Consider the following 20,739-nt stretch of genomic DNA (forward strand, 5'->3'; position numbering starts at 1 on the left):
CTGGAATTGAGGGTGACACTGGCGCTTGCACACAGGCACTCTGATATGGGACATGGGCGTCCCAAGCAGCATCTTACTCAGTGGACCAAACACCTGCCTCTCCCCCACCCCTTACTTATTTATTTTTAATTGAAAGAGACAGACCCTTTTTTTTTTAATGTTTCATTGTCTCTGTTACATTGTTGTCAATATTTTCTGCATAGCCCAGCCACATGGGTTGTGTTAGTTCCCCCCCCCCCCCCCCCCGGGAACCTTTACTCCCTGTTCTGGTCTAAACTGGTTCTCTAGGCCTTCTGCACAGTCGCTGTGGGACTACAGCCACATTCTGTTCTGTCGGATCCCCTGTTTCTCAAACTCTGTGTCTTCCTCTTTGTCGGCATACTCTTGGTTTCAGTAGCACATCCCTGAGAACCTTCTGGAATAAAAGTGCATAGATTTTGAGCTCTTAGATATCTGAAACTGTGTGTGCTCTCATTGTCTTACAGAGAGTTTGCCTCAGTTGGAGTGGATGTCGAGGTGGAAAATAACTGCCCTTCAGCATTGTGACAAGTTTGCTCTGATTCCTTCATTCTACTACTGCTGAGAGCTTCATATTAACCGTCATTTTTAAAAAGGTCTTAGACCCTCTTTCTCCTTAGTGTTCTGAAATCTAGAAGGTAGATGTGCACCTTTTCCTCCATTTATCTTCTTTGTTCACTTAATGGGACCTGCAATCTTTTGTTTAAAGATTTATTTATTTATTTGAAAGAATTACAGAGAGGGGGAGAGACAGAGAGAACAATCTTCCATCCTTTGGTTCACTCCCCTAATGGCCACAACAGCTAGGCCGAAGTCAGGAGACAGGAGCTTTATCCGGGTCTCCCACGTGGATTCAGGGGCTGGACCAGAGACAGCTTATTCCCAGAGAGGGGGCTCCCCACAGTCAGGAGCCTGAGAGCCCCCCGGGGGTATTTGTGCAAATCTGGTTCCTTAGGCCCATTTTTTCCATCCTGATACTTTGCTGCCAAAGCAACTCTCAGACTTCACGACCAACCTGCTTTAGCAAGAGAACGTGTTTAGAGGATTGAGAAGGCCTCAGTCATCCACCTGCTGGTATGAATTCACGTCCACTCCATTTGTTTCTCCTCTAGCCCTCAGCTGATGTCAGTGGCCCCGAGGAAATGGAAATCTGGTGAGAAAACAGGAACAGAGAGGTGGGGACTTCAGGCTCACAGACTCCCTGGGCAGGAGAGCAGCCCAGCATGGGTAAAGGCAGATTAGGGGAGACGGCTGCCATCCGGGGATAGGACCCTGGATCTAGATGCCAAAAAGGTGAGAACACAGAAAAAGTAGCATTTGTACTCAGAGCTGGGGCTCCCTGCAAAGCAGCAGGAGCTGACCTGTGTTCTCCCTCCTGCCTCAGAGATTCAAGGCTCACCCAAGGAAGGGCTTGAGCAGCAAGCAAACCTGGGAACCCGGTCAGCCTGAGAAAGAACTGGTTTCCAGGAGAAAGCACATTCTTGTTTCCAAACCAGCAATGTTTTGGACCACATCCTGCTTGCAAACAGGCTCGATTTGCCTGTAATGAGCCAGCTCTGGTTGGTACCCGGGGAGACAGGCCATTAGCAGAAATGAGAAACAAGAACTCTTTGAGTCCATTAAGTGGAAAGAGGATTTTTCTCTCCTTTATTATTTATGATTTGTGACTTTGGTTACTGTTTCCGGGAACCAGTGTTATGGTTCTATTTCAGCTGCTATTTACTGGAGCGAGGAGATGCTTATCAGCAATCACGCTGCAGACTGCTAAGCAGGCAGCAAGGCCTTTGAAACTGGCCTGTTGTCATTCTTTGATGCTGGGTGAGGCAAGTTATTTTTCTGTGCTTCAAGCAGTTTGCAAAAGCTGCCACAATCTGGTGTGTGTGTGTGAATCTGTCCCTACAGTCTCTCTCTCTCTCTCTCTCTCTCCACACACACACATACACACACACACACATGAACTTCAAAAAGTTCCTGGAGAAAGGAATTAGAAGTTTATTTTGAAGTCATCCATCTGAGAAGTCTTCAAAAAGTTCATGGAAGACGACTATTATGAAAATACTGCATGGATTAAAAAATATTTTTGCATCAAAGTTAACCTTTTGATTGCCTTTTTTGTGAACTTTTTAAACTCTGTGTGTGTGTGTGTTGAAGACTGCATGTGAGTTAGTAAAGTGGAAGAACTGAATATGAATATAGAACCCCAAGAACTGAGCAAAAGCACACAGAGTGGACTTTTCGCTTGAAGAATGTCACTTCCTGGAAAATAGGCATTTAGGGCCCCCAAGGAGGCCCTGCAGCATTGAGGCACATTTGGCTGGGAGCCAAGAAAGCTGGCACGCGGGGAGGAAGACAGGCCAAGGTGGGGGTCCTCGGGGCCCCTGGAGGATGCGGGGGTCCCCGGGGCCACCTCCATGGCCCTCCACTGCTGCAGGATGACAGCAAGCCAGAGCTAGGTTTTTCTTTCACATTCCCCTCTTGCAGTCTCCCAGGGCAGGGAGGGCGGCCCCAGTGAGACCCGGCAGGGAAAGGGGAAGTGTCGCAGCAGAAGCAGCCGCCCACTCGGTCGGTGACCTCCATGGAAACACTGAAGACGTCCTTGCTGTCCTCTCAGCCTCTCGGGGAGGGGCCACCCTGGCCACCAGCCAGGCTTCCTTTGGGCAGCCAGGTCAGTGCCGGGAGCAGCAGAGCCAGGAGGCGCCTGCCCCCGGCGTGGGGAAGGAGCCAGGAAAGGCCTTCTTGTCCTCGGGTGCCCTTGGGACTTCTTCCCCACCAGCTGGAAAGCACTTGGCTCATGACAGGAGATGGCCCAGGCTGTTGTCCTGGGACCATAGGCCTCCAGTCACTCTCCCAGGGAGTCAGCAACCCCCTCACGGAACCCCTGTGGGAGCCCACTCCTGCTGACTTGGGCATAGACCCGGCAGGTCCCTGAGAGCTGTGTAGCAGGTGACAGAAGCCAGAGTGGTACACTCTGGGTGGTGTTTAAAACCATGTACGCGGGTCTTCCAAAAGTTCGTGGAAAGTTCTTGTTATGAAAGAACAATTTGTGGATTTCAAAAAATGTCCCCAAATAAACTTATCTTTTAATTCCAATTTCCACGAACTTTTGAAGTGCCCCTGTGATTGTCACGCAAAGTAAAGATTCTACTTGGATTAAGATCATGCAGAACACAATAAGACATCCCCGTAATAGAAAATTTTGGAAGGATTGGAGAGTAAGTTAAGAACAAAATCATACCTGATCCTCTGTCCATGAATAACCCATGTGAGCACTGCCTGAACGTTGACTTTTTCAGGTGCACATTTAACATAACTGAGACAACGTGGGACCTTCAACACTGTACATTTGAATTTTTCAATCTATTTCTTTCTTCTTCTAGAAAGCATACCTTGTTTATCACAGGACTGTTTATGAACTCAACAATGAAACTCACTACCAGTGATTACAGATCAATTCAATAAATAAAATTATACTCTCAAAATATAATATGGGCATTAGGAAGATCAATCTCATGCTATATTTATTTTTATTTCTATTTATTCACATGGAGGGATGTCCCCCAGATTTTGCTTAAACATTTTTTAAGTTTCAAAGCAGTATGTATATTGTGAGACTTGATATAAAACCATGGGCATGGAGAGGAGGATATTTGCCAAAATGTTAATGATGGAACTCTCTAGAAGAAGGACTTTACTGTTTAATTTCTTTGTATTACTTTTTATACCTTTTATGATTTATTTACTGGAAAGGCAGAATGAGAGAGAGAGGAAGGGAGAGATCTTCCATCTGCTGTTTCACTCTCCATAATGGCCAGGGCTGGGCCAGGCTGAAGCCAGAAGCCTGGACCTCCTTCTGAGTCCTACATATGGGTGGCAGAGGCCCAAGGACTTGGCCATTCTCTGCTGCTTTCCCAGGCACATTAGCAGGGAGCTGGATCAGAAGCAGAGCAGCTGGGACTTCAACAGCAGCTCTGCTATGGGATGCTGGTGTCACAGGAAGCGTCTTAAACCACTGCGCCACAGTGTTGGCCCCATTTGTATTTCTTTAGTACTAGTTGCATATTTTTTGCAATGAGCATCTTCTAGTTTTATGTTTTTAAAAACTGTTCACTTTGAAAAAATATTTGATTGATATGAAACATAGCCATCCAAAAGTGAGTGAAAACAAAGAATACAAAACATTCATAGTGGGGCTGGCACTGTGGCATAGTCGGTAAAGCCACCACCTGCAGTGCTGGCATCCCATGTGGGCACCAGATTGAGTCCTGGCTGCTCCACATACGATCTAGCTCCTTGCTAATGTGCCTGGAAAAACAATGAAAGATGGCCCAAGTGCTTGAGCCCCTGCACCCACGTGGGAGACAGAGGAGGCTCCCAGCTCCTGGCTTCAGATAGGCCCAGCTTTGGCCATTGTGGCCATTTAGGGAGTGAATCAGTGGATGGAAGGTCTTTCTCCCCCCTGCCCCATAACTTTGCCTTCCAAATAAATAAATAAATCTTAAAAAAATTCATAGTGTGGCCGGCGCCGTGGCTCAACAGGCTAATACTCCGCCTTGCGGCGCCAGCACACCGGGTTCTAGTCCCGGTTGGGGCACCGATCCTGTCCCGGTTGCCCCTCTTCCAGGCCAGCTCTCTGCTGTGGTCAGGGAGTGCAGTGGAGGATAGCCCAAGTGTTTGGGCTCTGCACCCCATGGGAGACCAGGAGAAGCACCTGGCTCCTGCCATCGGAACAGCGCGGTGCGCCGGCCGCAGCACGCTACCGCGGCGGCCATTGGAGGGTGAACCAACGGCAAAAGGAAGACCTTTCTCTCTGTCTCTCTCTCTCACTGTCCACTCTGCCTGTCAAAAAAAAAAAAAAATTCATAGTGTGTACCATTTTTATATTTTTCTTTTACATATTTTAGATTAAAAGATTATAAATACAAAAATGTGTTTGCATATTTGACATATAAAATGTATATGTGCATTTTTTTAAAGATTTATTTTATTAGAAGGGTAGAGTTACAGGGTGGGGGGGTGGGGAGAAAGTCTTCCATCCTCTGGTTCACTCCTCAAATGACTGCAATGGCCAGGGCTGGGCCAGGCTGAAGCCAGGAGCCAGGAGCTGCATCTGGGTCTCTTATGTGGTGCAGGTGCCGAAGGACTTGGGCCATCTTCCATTACTTTCCCATACACATTAGCAGGGAGCTGGATTGGAAGCCAGGACTCGAACTGGCACCCATATAGCATTGCAGGTAACAGCTTAACTCATTACACCAGAACACTAGCCGCATATGTATGCATTTTATATGTATGCTTATTTATTTATTTTAAAGATTTATTTATTTATTTGAAAGTCAGAGTTACACAGAGAGAGGAGAGGCAGAGAGAGAGAGAGATCTTCCATCCGATGTTCACTCCCCAATAGTCCGCAATGGCCGGAGCTGCACCGATCCAAAGCCAGGAGCCAGGAGCTTCTTCCAGGTCTCCCACGTGGGTGCAGGGGCCCAAGGACTTGGACCATCTTCTACTGCTTTCCCAGGTCATAGCAGAGAGCTGAATGGGAAGTGGAGCAGCTGGTTCTCGAACCAGTGCCCATATGGGATGCCGGCACTTCAGGCCAGGGCGTTAACCCACTGTGCCACAACACTGGCCCCTATATGTATGTTTAAATACTTGTGTCTTGCTTTGGTTTTTAAAATTACAACTCTGTGTTATATTTTAAGCAATAATGATATTTTTATTTGAGGAGGAAAGAGTAATATTTGAGGCTGAATCTTGGGAGAGTAGAGACTGAGCAGCCTAGGACAGCCTAGGGTATCAAGTCACTGCAGTGCCAAGTGTTTATTGGACACGTAGTCCCTGGCATCTGACACCGCGTACTCCCTCCTGCGGGTCACTCTCCTGTTGCTTTTCTGGGTCACTCTTCTCTCCAGGGCTGCCTGGTTGGTCAAGCAGGCACCTAGGGGGTCCCTGGGGGACTGAGGCGTGGGCTAATGGCTGTGGTTTTGCTGGGCAGGGCCTCCATGAGGACTGGACTGACCTGCTTCCCAGAAGTCCTGAGCCTTGGGCCTGCGCACCAAAGTGGAGGGAACCTGGGCTCCGTGGTGGTGGACTTGGGTTCGAGTTGAGCCAGGCCAGTTCCTAGGTTGTCCACCTTGAACAAGGTACTTCACCGCCCAGTGACTCACGGTGTCTATGCATAAAATATGCCTGCAGGGATATTGGGAGAATTAAATATGGGAACACCCCCTTACAACTGTTTGTTATCAGAGGGTGCCCACCACAGTAATGACAGCATGACAAAACCCCGAAGGCAAAAACACAAAGCCTTGACATTTACCAGGTCCTTTTTTTTTTTTTTTTTTTCTAAGAAACCAGCGCAGGCAACAAGTACTTGTGATGCATCCTCGTGGCTGGACACATTGGTCACAAATTCTAATTATGGAAATGCTGTCTGACAGAACGGCCTGTTGACTCACTGGGGCAGTTTCACTCTCCAGGCCAGGAATGCTCCTCAGAGTGGTTTGGAGATGCACGTGTCCTTCTAAAAAGCAGGCACTGACTCTTTTAAAAAAAAAAATCTTAATTTCTATTTTATTTGAAAGGCAGAGAGACAGACAGAAATCTTGCATCCACTGGTGCATTTCCCAAATGCCTGTAATAGCCAAGGCAGGGCCAGGCCAAAGCCAAGGGCCTGGAACTTCATCTGGATTTTCCACGTGGTGGGTGGGGGACCCAAGTACTGAGTCATCACCTGCTGCCTCCCAGGGTGCTCATTAGCAGGAGGCTGCAGAGAAAGGGGGGGAGCTGCACTCTGAGGCAAGGTGCAGGTGTCCCAAGGAGTATCTCAACAGCTGAACCAAAAGCCCACCTCAAGCAGTGACTTTTCTTTAAGGTTTATTTATTTATTTGAAAGGCAGAGTTACAGAGAGGCAGAGAGAGAGAGAGAGAGGTCTTCCATTCACTGGTTCACTCCTCAGATGGCCGCAACGGCCAGAGCTGCGCCAGTCAGAAAGCAGATGCCAGGAGCTTCTTCCAGGTCTCCCATGTGAGTGCAGGGGCCTAAGGACTTGGGCCATCTTCTACTGCTATCCCAGGCCATAGCAGAGAGCTGGATTGGAAGAGGAGCAGCTGGGACTCGAACTAGCACCCATATGGGATGCTGGCATGGCAGGCAGCGGCTTTACCCTCTGTGTCACAGTGCAGCCCCAGGCAGTGACTTTTAATCATTTGTACCCAAAGAGCTTTAACTTACAGCCCTGTCATCTACTTCTGAAACAGCAGGTGGTAAAAAATAATGTGCAGGGTCTGTGCTGTTATTGGCTTTTTAACTTCAAGTTGATTAGGCTTTTATTGGTGGCCCTGGGTGAGAGAGAGCGTAATGACGTTACTTGCTTTCAAGGGTGAATATTTCTTCCTCCTTAATATTTAGATTTCTTATCTGGGGCCCCCTCGGCTTGCTTTCTGAATCGTCATGGTATTTGGTGCTGTTTACAGCTCTTCGAGCACGTTGCTTCCTAGGGCATGGCAGTTAGGAGCACAGGCCATGGCTTTAGGAAGTCGTGGCTCAAGTCCTGGCTGTGCCCATCACTGGCTGGGTGACCTGTGTGACCCGGGACAAGGGGTTATGAAACCTCTCTAGGTCTGGAACTGAGGTGGAGAGTTGTTTGAAGGATCAGGTAAGGTAGAGCGAGCAGCCAATGCTCTTGCACACTGAAAAGATGCATTCTGCTCTTTGCCATAGATCCAGAAAAACAAAATGTACACGTTGGAGTAAAACAAGACTTTTCTGACACTGGGTGTCTCCTGGGGCTGACCCAGCTCAGCAAGAATGGATAAGCCTCATCTGACCCAAGTTCAGGGAGAATCTCGTGGAGAAACCCCAATGCCAAGGTCATCCTCGGAGGGTTGAAAGCAAGTGTGCAAAGATCAGCACCTTCACTCCCAGGATGCATGGGAAGCCAAACCAATACACATGCTCTTGGTAGACATGGAGGACGAAGTGGGTGATCCAAATGGCCCCTACCTCTCAGAGCTGCCTGCTGCTTCTCTCTCCACCATGGGAGGACACAGAAAGCAGTCAGCCGTCTGCAGAGCAGGGAGAGCCCCCTCACCAGAACCCAGCTATGCTGGCACTTTGCTCTTGGATCTCCCAGGTGGGTAAGTTGTGTCAGCCTCCAGGTCTGTGCACAGATGGGCTGAGACACCTGGGAAGTGCATGGCAGTAAGATCAGAGCTGCACTGGCAGCTGGAGGCTGGGGCTGGAGATAATGACCAGTTTGTCTCTGCGAGTCCCCAGTTTCTGGTGTTGACTGACCCCCTTTCCAATGGGCACATTTCTAAGATAAGTCACAGCAGCTGCAGGAGCCCGTCTGACTGCTTACTTTCTTTGCTTTAATCTCTATGTGTTAGTTGCATGGTTTAATTCTCCAAGTAGGATTGCCAGATAAAAATACAGGCTTCCCTGTTACATCTGAATTTCAGATAAACAGGAAGCAATTTTTTTTTTATCTGAGCATGTGTCAAATATTTCATCTGAAATTTAAATTAAGCATGCTGTATGTTTCATTGGCTAAATCTGGCAACCCGATCTGCAGTAGAAGCCTTATGTCCCTATCTCCAAATTCTTGGAGGTGCTGGTGCCATCACGGTTGCTCACGTAACCTATACACAGTTCTGAGAAGGCAAGAGAGGTAATGAGCTCTACGTGCAAAAAGACACAGTCCATCCCAATAGCAAAAGTGTCCCCATGCAGGGCACAGTGCTGGGGACTCTGAAAATGAAGTCTGGGATGACCCAAACCAAACTGCCCGTGAGTAGAACACACAGATGACACCAAGGTCAGGGCAGGTGTTAGCCAAGCACCTAAGACTCTGGTTAAGATGCCCATCGAGGCCGGCGCCGTGGCTTAACAGGCTAATCCTCCACCTTGCGGCACTGGCACACCGGGTTCTAGTCCTGGTTGGGGTGCCGGATTCTATCCTGGTTGCCCCTCTTCCAGTCCAGCTCTCTACTATGGCCCGGGAAGGCAGTGGAGGATGGCCCAAGTGCTTGGATCCCTGCACCCGCATGGGAGACCAGGAGAAGCACCTGGCTCCTGGCTTCGGATCAGCGAGATGCGCCGGCCGCAGCGGCCATTGGAGGGTGAACCAAAGGCAAAAAGGAAGACCTTTCTCTCTGTCTCTCTCTCTCACTGTCCATTCTGCCTGTCAAAAAAAAAAAGAAAGAAAGAAAAAGAAAAGATGCCCATCAAAGTGTCTGCTTTTGATTCCAGGCTCCAGCTTCTGACTCTGGCTTCCTGCTCATGTACACCCTGGGAAGCAGTGCTGATGGCTCAAGTGACTGGGTTGCTGCCATCCATGTACGAGAGCTGGGTTGGGTTTCCGGCTCCTAACTTTGATCCCATTCCAGTCCTGGTCATTGAGGGCAACAGGGGAGTCAATCAGCAGATGGGAATGCTCTCTCACTCTCTCTCTTTTTGCCCGCAAATTAATGAAATTTAAAAATTTAAAAATCCTCCAAGGTCAGAATGCATGAATCATGAGGGAACTGTTCCGAGAAGGGGAGGCCGCGTTTGCTTGGAGGAACAGGAGAAAGAGCTCTCACAGGGGTGGCATTCAGATATGGCTCAAAACTATCCGATGGAGACAGGGCAGCTCTGGCATTCCAGGCAGAGGGAATGACTTGGGCACATGCGAAGCATAGGGAAGGGAGATGCACATATGGGGCCTTCAAAAAGTTCACAGAGGGGCCAGCACTGTGGCATAGGAGGTTGGGCCTCCGCCTGCAGTGCTGACATCCCATATGGGTGCCAGTTAAGTCCAAGCTGCTCCACTTCAGATCCAGCTGCCCGCTAATATGCCTGGGAAAGCAGCAAAGGATAGCCCAGGTGCTTGGGACCCTGATACCCACATGGGAGACCCAGAAGAAGCCCCTGGCTCCTGGCTTCAGCCTAGTCCAGCCCTGGTCATTGCAGCCATTTATGGAGTGAACCAGCAGATAAAAGATTCTCTCTCTCTCTCTCTCTCTCTCTTTCTCCCCCCCACCCCGTATCTGCATTTCAAATAAATAAGTAAATACATCTTTTTAAAAATTCACAAAAATGCATATTATGAAAAGACTATGCATGGATTTCAGGTTTTTTTGCACCAAAATAATCTTATGTTTTAATTAAATTTTCCCATGAACTATTTGAAGTCCTCTTGTTTCATTCTAACAGGACATAAAAGACTTAAAGAGGAAAAGAGAGGATTAAGTCCAGACAAAGTAAATTACAGTAAATAAACATGCAAACAAAAATAAGCCCAAGGGTCACCAAAACTTCTTGTGAAAATCACTTGCAAATAGTGAAATGTTCCTTCATAATCTCCTGGGAGAGGAGGTGGAGCATCGTCTGGTCTTCCAAGGAATTGGCTGGCATCACTTCTAGAGTCAGTTGCACTCACAAACGGGTTCCCTCACCATCTCACGCATCCCTGGGTCCGAGCAAAGGGAATGAGAAATCAGCAAGCGTGTTCGAGCCCTTCAGGAAATGCATTCGGGAAGGAGAGAGAGGGAAATACGGGAATCTTGCTGTATGGATTAGATGCATCCAGAGAAGCTGATCAGAAAATTATTTTCTGAAAAGTAAATTTATTTCCTTATTTTTTTTTTTAAGATTTATTCATTTGTTTAGTTGAAAGGCAGAGTTAGAGAGAGGGAGACAGAGAGAAAAAGAGAAAGTTCTTCCGTTTGGTCGTTCACTCTCCAAATGACTGCAATGGCCAGAGCTGGGCCAGGCAGAAGCCAGGAGCCAGGAGCTTCATCCCAGGTCTCCCACATGGGTGCAGGGGCCCAAACATCTTCCGCTGCTTTCCTGGGTGCATTAGCAGGGAGCTGGATTGGAAGTGGAGCAGCTGGCACTCAAACTGGTGCCCATATGGGATGCTGACCTTGTAGGCAGCAGCTTAACCCATTAGGCCACAGTGCTGACCCCTATTTCCTTACCTTTCCATTAAAAAAAATGAGTATGGTGGGCTCTGAAACCTAATTTGCTAACTTATCACAAAGACCAAGCGTATACACTAAGAAATCAAGTGACAGTTTTCTTATCTATCAAATGTAGCCCAAACTGCTACATGGAATGCTCTGGATGAAGGGGTTACCAGTAAGGCTGGCTCTCTAAGATATCCCATGGCACCTGTGACCCCCTTGTTTCTTTCACAATAAAAAGAATGTATGTCAAGCACCCCTAGGGGTGAGCCATTGTGAAAGGGGCCGAGGTATAGCACACATGTCCCTGTCCCTCGAAGAATCAGGACCCACTTGAAAGGACAGGACATATGGAGTAGTCTATTCCAGGACTGTCCCCAGTGGACTGCACCTCCTGGTGTCTATGCTCTCCTGGACAGACCCCCGGAACCTGGGCTGTGTAAAACAGTGGAACGTGGTGGGGGTGATGTGCCTGCTCCAGGGTTTTGCCTCAAGAAAGCACAACAGATTCACAGAGTGCGTCTGTGTTCTTGGTTCCAAGGTGATGACTGACTGTCCTGCTGGAGGAGACTCACAGAGAGTGCCAGACCCCAGCACTCCACAGAGGGAACCACGCCAGCTGAGTGCCCTTGTCTGAGTCCATTCAGCCGACCCTGGGTCCCTGAGCCAAGCCAACTCAGACCCCTGAGATGGGAGTAGTGATCCCCCAGATGGAGACCAACTCCCTAGTGAGCCTAGGTTGAATTCCTGACTCACAAATTTATGAACCAATAGCACCTTGGCTATTAAAAAAAAAAAAGATTTATTTCTTTATCTGAAGGGTAGAGTTACAGGGAGTGGAGGGGGAGACAGAGAGAGATCTTTCACCCCCAAATGGCCACATGACCAGAGCAGGTCTTGGGGCACAGACTATGGCCCAGCCTTGCCACTAAATCATCTCGTGGCCTGGGCAAGTGTCCGCTGCTCTGCAGGGATCAGCCCCACAGCTGGGAAGCCAGGAGTTGGCTGAGAAGTCTGCCTTCTGTTTAGAGACGTGAGGCTGCGACCCGGTGACTAACATCGTTGGGTGGGTGGGGCGGTGTCAGAGAAGGGAAGGAGCCTGGACGGTCAGCGACAGCTCTGGGGAGGAGGAGGCCGATGGGAAAATGGAGCGCGTGGGCAGAAAGGGGAAGTCCACAGGGAGCGCCGCGTGGGGAGGGGACGGTGACGTGTTTGCTGTTGGGGAAGTTTGGAGGGGCCAGGGCCAACGTCCAGAGAAAAAGGCAGTGCAGGCACAAAATCACAAACCCATCCCCTCTGCAGCTGGACAAGAGAGGCTGAAAATGGCCTCTGTCCCCCTAAAAAGGGCGGGGTCCGGGAGTATGGCCTGACATGGCAAAGGTGTGGGGGGTGTCTTTGCTGATGGAGTGAGGATGCTGGGGTGGAGACTGGCCTGAGTTACCCAGTAGGCCCTGCACTCACTCACAAAGGCACTCGCGAGGAGTCACAGGGAGGCTTGGCACCCAGAGCAGGAGGCGGCAGAAGGTAGAGTGGAGAGAGACTTGGAGAAGACAGGGCTGAGGTGGCCATAAGGCCAAGGATTGCTGGCAGCCAGCAGCAGCTGGGAGAGGCGGGGCACAGAGCCTTCCCTGGGGCCATGAGCAGGAGCCTGGCCCCGTGACGTCAGACTCCAGACCCATGGACCTGGAGGGGATCCATTGACTTCTGTTGGTGGGTGCTGGTTGTAGCAGCCCCGGAAATGAGGATGTTATCCATCCCATAAACTGTGCATGCTCCTAACTCACAGCCTGTCCACCTAGCCGGGGCCCCAGATCACCCGCTCCCTCGTGCCATCTCTCACTCCTCAGACGAGCCTATGGGGACTCCACTTCCCAGAGAAGGGAAATGGAGGAGTGGAGAGACCAGGCCATCTTCCAGCAGACCCTGAGCCGGCTGGTGACAGAGCCCGACTCATGTTAAGAGACGTGTGATGCCAGGAGGGAACCCCCTTAACCGCCCTGCTGGGTACCCCTTCTGGCCAAGAGCACATGCCCCTAAAACCTTCCCTGTGCCAGGTGCTGGGTTCACTGTTTGCATCAGGGGAGGGCACCTGCTGGAACAGGACCCCTGGCTGATGGGCGGCCCAGAAGGGCTCGATGCAGTGGGACCAAGTGTTGTGTATGCATCACACTGACTCTCTGGAGTGGACTGGAGAAATGGCAGAGGATTAGGTGTGTGTGTGTGTGTGTGTGTGTGTGAGAGAGAGAGAGAGAGAGACCCACTCCTGGAGCAACCTGAGAGAGAGAGAGACCCACTCCTGGAGCAACCTGCATCCGGCCGCACCCCCACCCTGAAGGAAGCCCATGATCCTCCCGTGCTCTCAGTGGGAGTCATCCCTCCTGTGGCTCTCAAGGCACAAAGCAGGCTTCCTCCCAACCCCTTTGCTTTGTGTCTTGGCATCCCAGCATCCCTGTTTTCACTGAGGTGACAGCTTATCGATGCCTCGCCGAGTGGATGCCCCCACCTGTCTCTCAGCAGATCCACCAGGGCCCCGCTCATACAAGGCAGGGGAGCCCTGCCTGGACCAGATCAGGCAGATGCCACCTCTTGTTCCCCTTTTTCATACTCTGCTGGTTCGCTCCCCAAATGCCTGTAACAGCTAGGACTGGGCTGGGGCTCAAGCCAGCAGCCAGGAACTCAACTCCGATCTTTCCACAGGGGTGGCAGGAGTCCAAGTACTTGAGCCATCACCACTGCCTCCCAGGGTCTACACTGGCAGGAAACTGGAGTGTGGAATGGGAGCCAGGTGCTCCAAATATGGAATGCAGGCGTCTTAACCGCCAGGCGAAATGCCTGCCTGCTTCCCCTGTGCTACCTTCAAAAGGTACCTACTTTGTGTTTGTGCTGAAAATAGAGTGGAAGCCAACCCCACTGGTCATGATTTTAATGGTTTCCCCTTGTGCTCAGCCAGCCACACCACCGGGGTGCTGCGTCTTCTCCCTGCAGATCTGTCAACGTCTGGCTGATTCCCCACCCCCCCAGCCCTGCCCCCCAGCACCCAACACCTGCAGCCCAGCTCCCCGCTCAGCAGCCCTGAAGCTCAAGCCTTGCAGAAGGTTGCAAGGCTGATGCTATCGCCTGAGAACCTCACACATTGGCTTCTGGTTTCTTTGGGTGCAGGGGGAAAACTGTGGAGGTGAAAATCGAATGAAACAGAGAGGCGGGTGACAGGGAGAAGGTGGCAGGAAGGCCGAGAAAGGGGAGTGAAGAGGAAGTAGCCAAAAACAAAAGCAGCCGCCCCCTTAACTTCCAGTGTTCTGGAGCTTGCAGGGAACTACGGTGGACAGCAATTAATGGTACACAAAGGGTCTTTGAAAAATTCACGGGAAATGTGTCTTAGGGAGAAACGGTGTGTGGATTTCAAAATTATTTTGCACCAAAGTAAATTCATGTTTTCATTCCATGTTGCACCAAACATCTGAAGCATTTTATGTTTCAAAAGAGCCAGTACAGAGGATTTGGAATGTTCCCAACACAAAGAAATGATATTTGAGGTGGTGGATATGCCAATTACCCTAATCCGATCTCATACATTGAGTTCAAGTATTAAAATAACACACTGTGCCCCATAAATACACACAATTATGTGTCAATTAAAAGTAAATAGCTACCACCAATCCCCATTTCAGGCCTGGCACTGGGGCAGTTTCTGCATCTGACTGCATTGGAGTTACAGGGGAAGCAGACACTGCCAAGAAAGGCTAAGCCATTTGCCTAACGTCACACAGCTTGGTGAAGTCCGAATTCGCATCTGAGTCCCTCTGACTTCAAAGCTTACGTTCCTGTTTATCAATCACAGAAGCATCCCACACTCATTCCTTACAGAATATTAAGAAAAAATAAGTGGAAGGGGAAGGCATCTCGTGCAGCAGTAAGATACTGTCCGGGATGCCCACATCCCGCATCCGAGCGCCTGGGTTTGAGTCCTTTTTCTGCTCCCCGTTCCAGCCTCCCGACGATGCCAGGTGATGGCTCAAGTACTTGGGTCTGTGCCATCCATATGGGAGACTTGCATGGAGTTCTGGGCTCCTGGCTTTGGCCTGACCTAGCCCTGGGAGTTGCAGGCCTCTGGGGAGTGAACCAGTGGACAGCAGCTCTCTGTCTCTCTGCCTTTCAAATAAAATAAATAAGTAAAAACTTAAAAAAAAATCAAAGGAGAAAGCAGCACAGTAATTCTCTACGAAAGTATTAGTGAGAGAGGGAATCTTGGGTGAAAACCCGAGTCCTAAGCTGGAACTGGCATCTAACTGGAATTTGCATCTCTCTTGTTACTGAGCACAAAGGCCACGGAAGCAATGGCTGGCACTCTGCTGGCTGCAAGCACAGGCCCTGGGGCTCTGCTGTGAGGAGGTGCCGAGCAGGACTGAGCTGGGGCGAGAGTGTCTGCGTGGCTCGGCCCCCGGGCTCCTGCACTGCAGCCCGCTCAGGCCCAGGCTTTGGAGCTGTGTTCACTCCTATGGTGTCACCTCGAGAGGCTGGGAGTTCTTTATGTTTTCCAATTTTCTGCCCTGGAAAAACTTGGACCCCACACAAAATGTGAAAGAAGAACATAATGATGGGGCCTGCGCTGTGGCGTAACAGGTAAAGCCGCCGCCTGCAGTGCTGGCATCGCATATGGGCGCCGGTTCGAGTCCTGGCTGCTCCACTTCCGATCCAGCTCTCTGCTATGGCCTGGGAAAGCAGAGGAAGATGGCCCAAGTCCTTGGGCCCCTGCACCCACGTGGGAAGGTGGCTCCTAGCTCCTGGCTTCAGATCGGCACAGCTCCGGCCATTGCAGCCAGTTGGGGAGTGAACCAACGGATAGAAGACCTCTCTGCCTTTAGTTCTCTCTCTGTGTAACTCTTTCAAATAAATAAATAAATAAATAAATCTTTTAAAAAAACATAATGAATACCTGAAAACAGCAGACTGAGCAGTTTGCTTTCTCTCTCTCTCTTTCCCCCTCTTGGCCTCCGGGACGCCCCACCTTCCCCGGCTACTCCTGTTAGCACCAGTCTCTGCTCGTCTTGAAGGTGGGGTCTCCTCCTCGACTCACTGCAGGTGGCCCATGTCCAGGACCATGTCACCCACACCCCAGTGCACATGGAGCTCACAACCTGTGCTTTTATCAGACCTCTCTGCCGATCTGAGACAGGTGGGTCCAACTGCACCTGGATCTTGAGCCTCCGCGTGCCCCTTGGAGCCCGGCGTTCCCCACCACCGCTGCTCCCTGGAGGGCCTGTGTCAGGGACGACCCCCAACAGCTGCCCCACCAACAACCTGACAGCCTCCTCTCCGCAGCTGCCACATCCAAATGCTCACTGCAATTTTTCTTCCCTTTCAGTCCATCTCCTGATTCCATCGCTAACACCTAAGTTCAGGTTCTGTTCTTCCCGCATCTCAACAGTTGAAGCCAGGACCCAGGAACTCCATCCAGGTCTCCCACATGTGTGGCAGGGGCCAAGGAATGTGGGCCATCTTCTGCTGCCTTCCCAGGCACCTTAGCAGGGAGCTGGATCAGAAGTAGGGCAGCTGGGACTCGAATCAGCCCTCCGATACGGGGTCCAGCATCGCAGGTGGCAGTTTACCCTGTTGAGCCACAATGCTGGGACCCCCAGTTCTGTTTTAAGAATTGTTGGGGCTGGCATTGTGGTGCAGCGGGTTAAAGCCCTGGCCTGAAGCGCCCGCATCCCCTATGGGCACCAGTTCTAGTCCCGGCTGCTCCTCTTCCAATCCAGCTCTCTCCTGTGGCCTAGGAAAACAGGGCCTGTGCCATTTTGCAATCCCATCAGCAACGAATTAGAGGTCTAATTTCTCCACAACAGCACTTCTTACCCATCTTCTTGATTCTAGCCATGGAGAGGTATCTCATTGTGGTTTCAACCTGAGTTTCCCAGATGGCCAATGCTGTTTGGCAACTTTCCCCGTCCTGCACTCATTGAAAGCTCAAATTCCTATTTGGACGTCACTCCAAACATCTTGGTTACCTGAGGCCTGTGTGTAAGGTGCGGCTCAACGTTTCTGCGAATACAAAGCTGAGTTTTGATAGCTGAGTGTCCTTCCTGGGGGTTGGCTCACTGATGGCTTTGAGCCGATTTTTGTAAACAATCACAAGGACCTCCCTGGACACGAGAATGTTCTGGACAGCCAGCCTGCTGACAGCCCTAAGGTTGTTTCGTTTCCTCAAAATGTCTCACCCCTCCAGCATCTGAATCAAGGAGTTCACTTACCATTTAAACCCAGTGCCCAGCTCCAGCTTCCTGCTGGTACAGCCCCTCGGAGGCAGCGGTGATGGCCCACGTAGCTGGGATCCTGTCGCCCATGTGGGAGATCTGGATTGAGCTCCCTGTCTCAGATTTGCCTGGCCATTGCAGACACAGCGGAGTGACCCAGCAGATGGGAGCTCTGTCTGTCAAATATTTAAATAAAGACATATTTCCTAAAAGTTAGAAATTAGGGCTGGCATTGTGGCGTAGTGGATAAAGCTGTCGCCTGCAGTGCTGGCATCCCATATGGGCACCAGTTTGTGATCCAGCTCCCTGCTAATGCGCCTGGGAAAGCACCAGAAAATGGTCTACATGCTTGGGCCTCTGCACCCATGGGGGAGACCCAAATGAAGCTCCTGGCTTAGGTTTGGTCCAGCCCTGGTCATTCTGGCCATCTGGGGAGGGAACCAGCAGATTGAAGATCTCTGTCTCTCCTTCTCTCTCTGTAGCCCTTTCAAAATAAATCAAATAAATCTTTAAAAAAAAGTTAAAAATAATTATCCCCGGGGCTTATGCTAATGATATGTTAATAAACCAGAGGGCGAAGCACACAGACACACAGAGGTTGTGGGAGAGCAGCAGGGTTGGAGGTGACTTCGCCCCAGAGGGTCGAGGCATTTGATGGGGACTACTGACACCACAGGAGCTCAGAGAAAAGCTCTCGGGGGTCTTCTTTTCCCTGGGTCGGAGTTTTATTCCTGCACTGACCATGGGCTAAATGGTTCTTCCTGAGAGAAAACCGCTTGGATGCAAGCCCTGCCTGCTGAAGTCTCAGAGACTAAAACAAATGCATCTGCTCTTCACATTCCTGGAAGTTCCAGGGTTTTTGGAGAAAATCAGATGCTCACTTGATTTTTTTTTTCAAGAGTTATTTATTTATTTGAAAGGCAAAATGAGAGAGAGAGAGAGAGAGAGAGAGAGAGAGAGAGAGAGAGAGAGATCTGTCTGCCGGTTCCCTCCCCACATAGGAGCAACAGCCGGATCTGGGCTGGAACACCATCTGCGTGTCCCACGTGGGTGGCAGCGGGGACCAAGTATTTGGGCCACCTTCTGCTTTCCCAGGCACATCAGCAGGGAGCCGCACCACAAGCAGCACAGGTGAGACCCAAACTGGCACTCTCATGCAGGATGTTGCCATCACAGGGGCAGCTTATCCAGCTGCACCACAACCCCAGCCCAGATGCTAACTTTAACTATCTAAGAGGGACTAACAGCTTGCTCTGAATACCTATGGCATCTTACAAGGAAATCCCCTGTGAGGTAAAGAATGCAGAAAAAAATAAGTAAAAAAACCCACTAAGGAGGCAGGCGTTTGGCCCAGCAGCTAAGCCTCTGGTTGGGACACCCACATCCTGTAGCAGAGCTCCTGGGCTTGAGCTCCAGCTCTGATCCTGATTCTGGCTTCCTGTTAGTGCACACCCTGGGACCCAGGCGTGATGGTGCTAGCTTCTGCAGCCCTGCCAATCAAGTTGAGACATGAACGGAGCTCCTGGCTCCTGGCTTCAGCCCAGCCCAGCCCAGCCCTGGCCATTGTGGTCACCTGAGGATCGAACCAGCCTCCTCTTGTCTCCCTGCCTCTGAAATACTTAAAAAACTTTCAGTGAAGGAAAATACATATAAAATAATGTAGGCCGATTTAAGTATTCTGAGGATAGGAGAACGCTCATGGAAATGCGTATGATGAAAAAACATGGATTTCAAAACTTTTTGTGCCCAGACATCTTTTTTTTTTTTTTTTTTAAGATTTATTTATTTATTTGAAAGTCAGAATTACAGAGAGAGAGAGAGAGGGAGAGGCAGAGTGAGAAAGAAGTCTTCCATCTGCTGGTTCACTCCCCAGTTGTCTGCAATGGCCGGAGCTGCACCAATCTGAAGCCAGGAGCCAGGAGCTTCTTCTAGGTCTCCCACATGGGTGCAGGGGCCCAAGGACTTGGGCCATCTTCTGCTTTCTCAGGCCATAGCAGAAAGCTGGATCGGAAGTGGAGCAGCCGGGACTTGAATTGGAGCCCATATGGGAAGCCGGCACTGCAGGCGGTGGCTTTACCCACTACACCACAGAGCCGGCCCCCCAGGCACCTTTTAATTCCATTTCCCATGGACTTTTTGAAGTCTCCTTGTATAGGAAAGGTACTCAAGGGAAGAAAACTGCCCCCAGCTGGGGTGGGGGGCAGTCAGGAAATCTCTCCAGGGTGGGCCTTGAAGACTAAGAGAGCCAGGGACAGCACACAGCATGGTCGGAGTGAAAGACGCAGGTGGGGAGGATGGGTGGGAAAGAGAGCTGTTTGCTGATGCCAGCAAGGGGCCTGCATGTCCCTGGGACACACACTGGCCAGGATAATGCCACCTGGTGTGCCCGTTAGGAGCTGGGCAGCCAGTCTTTGGATTTTCTTAGCATCTTCCCCCAAATTCTAACCTGCTGCAAAGGAACGGAACGTAAGGTGTGCCCGCAGATAATCAGCTTTTATCCGTAACTCCATCAGGAGCGGAGCCATTCCTGTTTTCAGGAGGAAGTTTCGACGCACTCCCTCTGATGGTGAAAGCAGCTGGCGAGTCAAATCCCTCAAAGCTCACAAGAATGAGAATTTTGCACGCCGAGTAATAGGAACAAACAACAACTAATTGTCTCCCAAAGTCAGCAGAGCTTGGCCTGCAGCTCCAGCCTATGTGCTTGCTTTTTCAACACTCGACAGGGGCAGAAAGTTACGCCTGTCTAAGGCTGCGGTGTAACTAACTGCAAAGGGGGTCACGGCTTTTTAAAGGCTTGACTGTGGGGTGGACATCTGTTGTGATGGTGAAGACGCCACGGGGGACGCCTGCATCCTCTACCAGGTTGTCTGGCTGGAGTCCTGGCTCTGCTCCCAATCCAGCTTCCTGCTAATGGGAAGCCCGGGAGACGGCAGATGATGGCCGAAGTACCTTGTCCCTGCCACCCCTGGGGGAGACCCCATATTGAGATCTGGGCTCCTGGCTTTGACCTGGCCCAGTGCCGGCGGTGGCAGGCATTTGGGGAGTCAATCAGCAGAGATGGGAGATTTTTCTGATACTCTGCTTTTCAAATAATAAAAATAATAATGATCACAATAAAAGACTTGATTGCTTCTTTTCCTACCACGCACCTCCACGGGAAAAAGAAACATCAACATCTTCCCTCTGCAAGTACCAGTGTTCATTCTGGACCCAACTTCCCCAGTGTCCTCTGTTCGCACGGTGGACAGTGCAGCTCACCAAGGCTGCCCGCAACAGTTGGTCTCTGGCCAACGCCTGTTTGAGCCTTTTGCTATCTTGAAAGAACTCTGGTGAAATGCAGTTACACGCCCAACATCACACTCCTTATTCCAACCACAATACTGTTTCTGGTGCCATGATTTCTAGGGCAAAACGGCACCATGAGTTTTGTTGCTTTAAAGATTATTTATTTGAAAGACAGAGTTGGGGATGGCGGGGGGGATCTCCCATTTGCTGGTTCACTCCCCAAAAGCCTGCAATG

The sequence above is a fragment of the Lepus europaeus genome, chromosome 18 (genome assembly GCF_033115175.1).
Source record: "Lepus europaeus isolate LE1 chromosome 18, mLepTim1.pri, whole genome shotgun sequence".
Taxonomy (NCBI): Eukaryota; Metazoa; Chordata; class Mammalia; order Lagomorpha; family Leporidae; genus Lepus; species Lepus europaeus.